Source organism: Urtica dioica, chromosome 6, assembly GCF_054948205.1.
Source record: "Urtica dioica subsp. dioica isolate 48M chromosome 6, U.dioica_male_clone48M_v1_H2, whole genome shotgun sequence".
Classification (NCBI taxonomy): Eukaryota; Viridiplantae; Streptophyta; class Magnoliopsida; order Rosales; family Urticaceae; genus Urtica; species Urtica dioica.
The window spans coordinates 3,644,678-3,649,454 of NC_142761.1; the positions used below are offsets into that span (position 1 = coordinate 3,644,678).

At 38.1% G+C, this 4,777-nt stretch overlaps 1 long non-coding RNA gene across 1 annotated transcript; it reads right to left on the minus strand.

Annotated features, from left to right (window-relative positions):
* Positions 1-531: 531 nt before the first annotated feature.
* LOC149392980 (uncharacterized) lies at positions 532-3,698 on the minus strand. The gene is made up of 4 exons (XR_016299625.1): positions 3,452-3,698; positions 2,167-2,272; positions 1,685-1,779; positions 532-730 (listed from the first exon to the last, which is right to left on the minus strand). It is a non-coding gene; the product is annotated as an uncharacterized LOC149392980 (long non-coding RNA).
* Positions 3,699-4,777: the final 1,079 nt, after the last annotated feature.

Genomic DNA, 4,777 nt, shown 5'->3' on the forward strand with positions numbered 1-4,777 from the left:
ATCAAACCATCGCTCTCAAATTTTCCAAATCTTTGAAACGATTTGATCTAGTTTAGAGATCGATTATAGATTGGACCGGAATGTGCACACTCATACTTTCCATTGACCACATATTTTCATGAGGTCTCATGGTGGACACGTGTTGGAGTAGAGCTCTTTTGAACATCCACTAAGTATGAAGCCTCCGACTCTGGAAACCCACCACATCGTTCTCATCTTCTCAACTGCCTCCTTGCAAAAAAAAGCTCTGATGGCCATGCCTCATAAAAACGTGAGGCTTATGTCACAACCCGCGACCTCTCATCGCCGGTTCACGAGCCGCAACGGTGGACGACGTCACAGATCGTAATATCAACATATAAATATATCATATCAAAGAGATACATAAATAAACAAACATAATAACCATAACACTTATATTAAACATAATACGATAATACATAAGTATTAAAAGTGGTTATATGAAAAATCCGGGTAAATTTTTCGTTTTTCTCAATTTAGACTTTGAGCCTCACAATGACTCTCTATATATACATATCAGCTCCTGGATTTGCGTATAATTACATAAGATAGTTTTAGGAGCATAGATTACGAAAGGGGTTCAACGAAATATAGATACTATTATAGAATAGGTTGATCCCGGGTGAGTTCCCATTAGCCCAAAGGTCAAGAGATACACGTCCGATCTTCGTCTTCAGTTCTGTCATTCACATCGCCGTCTTGCCCTTCTCTACATTACCAAGGGTCATAAACACTATGAGTCGATTGACTTAGTAAGTGGGAGTCAAACTTAGAAAGTAAAGCGACTAATGTCATGTGATAACATGTGACGTGCAAACAAGCACATAAGAATGCATTGACGCAATATAACAAGTTCTAGAGCATGAATGATGCGTGCATACTCTAACTAGTACTTGCTGTCCGCAAGGCTACCCGCTATAACCTTCGGAACGACAAGAGACCAGCCTTAGACTTCGAGCAGCAGTCGTCCGGCAGCCTAAGAGTTTTAGAGTATGTCTGGGATCCACTAATGGTACCAACTTCGTTTGATGTCGGCGCAACCTGCATGTCCACATAGCCCGTCAAGGTACATTCCTCAGACCCTCGTAGCCTGGCAACAAAGTCGGGTACGACTCTCTGTCGACTCCCCGATATGTGAGTACTCAGCGCCATCTCCCAGGCCCACATAGCCCGCCAGGGTTTTCCTTTGTTTTGGTACCATCAACACAACAGTTCTTTAGGGTTCGGGTACTCTGCAGCACTCAGAGCACACACCTATGCTACTTACAGGAGAGCGAATCAGGTTAAATCCCGAAAGAACTATCATTTCCCTTTCATGCTCGTTAGTGTTTTAAGTTGAAGACTCGGGACGTGACTCCCGGTACTTCTACCCTCGATTCCAATCCGAGAGTTAGACACGGCTCTCCTGCCTCCCCTGTTCTAACGGGTCAAGCACAGAACCTAATGAATGATTATATCATGTAGCAGAAGCTGGGTTTCACAAGTCTATGTTTGAACTTATCGAGCGAACTCGAGCTAAGTTTTCAAGAAAAGCGGTTGAAGCCTTAATCTTTGAGATTACTTGTTTTTAGGGCTTTTCCTACTCTTGTTTACTAACACCTAACAATGCAAGTGAACAGAGTTATTCCCTTGGTATGTAGTTGACTTAAGTCTCCACACTTACCCGGAATAGTTCGTTGGAAAACTTGCTGACTTCCGGAGTTTCCTTGCTTTACATGCTTCTCGAGACTCTTAGCACGTCTTGAAGGGTCGAGAGAACTAAAATCCGAAGTTGAAACTTCATTAGTTATTCGATTCGTAACATGTTGAAGAGTTTAAGGTTCGTTTTCAGGATTCGTTGTGAGTCGGTTCGGGAGTTCGAGAATTTAATTTACTTATTTCCGGACTTTTCGGAAATTAAACTTATTTAAGACTCATACGTGTTCGTACCGAAGAAATCGTACGAAATAAAAGTTCAACGAGTTATTTTCAACGATTCTTAAATAAATAAATAATCCAAATCATAAAACCGAGAATTCCGAAATAATACATTGAAACTAAATTCTCGAACGTCTTTTAATTAAATAATTAACAATTATTTAATATCAATCCAAATCATTAAAGTGTAACTAGAAGTTTAACGCTACAAAGCGATAAACGACTCACGAGTGAGATCGAGATCACTCTTTTTCTGAATTCTTTAACTTCTGGCTTCGATGCGTTCGATTTCCGCTGGCTCTCGCTCGTCCCGACTCGATCTATCTGTGAAAAGCTGTGAAATCCAAAAACGATCATCGAGTCAAAAAATAATACCGATTCCCGACTTGAATCCTAAAAACCATATTCTTGTTCTCACTTCGAGATCCGAGAAACTCCCGACCTAAACAATGAACCATAACCTAATTAACCGAGAAATTCCAATCCGACATCGAACTGACAAAGAAACCAAGTCAATTCTCGAATCCCTATTCTCATATTCACCACATTCAACCTTAATTTCTCAAATCAAGTAAGCATCAATTCTCAACAATTTCACAATTTCAAATCCGAAACCGAGACCGAACAAGCAACGTTACACCAACCAAATAAATTCTAAACCGAAACTAAGCGAAATATCAAATTCCAACATCAATTCAAACCATATCAACCAAATCAAAACATTTCCGAATCCAAACTGAACTAACAAGTCAATTCTCAAATCAAATAAACCAACTAACGAACACAAACGACATTCTCATATTCGAAACTCGGCAAAGAACGTACCATAACTTCGTCTACAGAATTCGAAATCCAACGATTCCAGTTTCATAAGAAAAATTAACATCCATACCTTTCTAACAAGATATTATAAGTCAATTTTGGACTCTGGAAACTATCTAAAAAACATCCCGCAAAATCAGTTCACCAATTCGATATTCCAGTTTTTTCCAGCTTTGAAACACCGATTTCAAAATTCATATCTCATTCAATTCTTACCGGATTTACACGTTCTTGGATGTTTTAGAAATCTAATAACGTCTATTATCCAGGAAAAATATCAACAAATCCAAACTTAACCGGTACTGAACTGTCCATGTCAATTTACAGAGGCTATTCACAACAAGTTTGAAATCCTAAAATAATTCAAAATCGTCTCAAACTCACAAATCCAAGAACAAGCAATACAATCCGAGCACCAGAACGAGTCCAATATTACTTCAATTCCATGAATCAAGTTCAGAAATCAAAACCCCAACTTATGAACCCTAATTTTCAAACTCGGTCAAAATCAAAGAAATTTCAAGAAATCAACTTCAAACTCATAAATCCGAGCAACAACCATCACAAACCAAGCTCAACAAACGTTCTAATCAAATCAATTCCATGAAAATCCTCCCATAATGACAAATCCCCAATTTCAAACTCAAACCCTAACCCTCCAAATCAATCCGAGGAAGACAAAATTTCTCACCTTGCTTTGTGAAATCAGTCTTCTCGGAGTTCAATCTCCATCTTTCCGGTGTCCTTCCTCGGTCGGCGGCCTCGGTGAGCTCGCGGCGACTCCCTCTCTCGGCCGGTAGCGCGCGCCGTGGAGCTCGGCCTCAGGTTGATGGCGCGTGAGGAAGAAAAAGGAGAAGAAGATGAAGAAGGTAAGGATGGTGTTTGCAGGTTGGCGCGCGCAAGAAGGGAAGGAGAAGGAAGAAGAATCGAAGGAGAGAGAGAAAATTCCTTTCATTTTATATAAAACCAAAGTTCCATATTTATTCATTTAAATAATTCTCTTCTCTCTCAACCTTAAACCGACCCCCATTTCAAAATTCCTTACAAAGGGGTCCTGAATTTTGTTACAATTATATCCTTCATCGCATAATTATTTAATTAAATCCGTAACCGAACGGATTTTAATTATATGATTAAACCGATAATTTTCTCGTTCGTTATTGATTAATTTAAATATATTTAAAGTTTCTCGGAAATAATTCTCGTCCTTGAGAGTTTATTTCTTGAATTAAATTCCGGAATATTTCTTCAAAAAATAATTTATTATTCGAGACGAACTCGATAAATCTTTTACCTTAAAGTACTTTAAATTAATTCGATAAACTTATATGACCATAATTCACTCAAGAATTTAATTGTAACAAACGGAAGCTCGTTTATCAAACGTGAATTTACAAGTCGAGAGATTCAAAAGTTTATCCTTTACAGCTTAGGTCCTCGTGCCTCATGAAAGAATAGATCAAGATAAATTGGCGTACGATCGGAAATCCCACCATAGTCCAGTTACGAACTCCCATCTTTCGAAATTGCAAAAGCCATACCTGACTCAAAATCGCTCAACCGAGCCTCTCTCTAATCGGTTGGTGAGCCCCCCCTCCATTAGACCAAGTTAATACACCCCTTTGAGCCCCATCTATTCTCTCAATATCCAGAATTTTTTTTTTATAAAAATATTAACCAAGCTCTATATCATTGCCCTACCCCAATTTTCTCATCTTAAAAAAGATTGAGATATCTCATACATACACGTACAATGTTTTTTTTTATTATTATTATTGAATTTTAGACTTTTGGGTTTAGAATCTATTTTTATTATTGAATTTCAGAAATATGTAGTTGCAGTTCATTTTCTTGTCCGGGTAAAATAATAGATAAAAAACAAATTAAGCTTTTCCATTTCAACCACAAAGGTTATGAAAGTGGATCAGCTAAGTATTGGTAATTCAGCCAAGTAGTCAATTCTCAAAATTTTACTCTGGCTAGCTTGATAAGAAAAAAAGTCGTACATGAGAAGAAT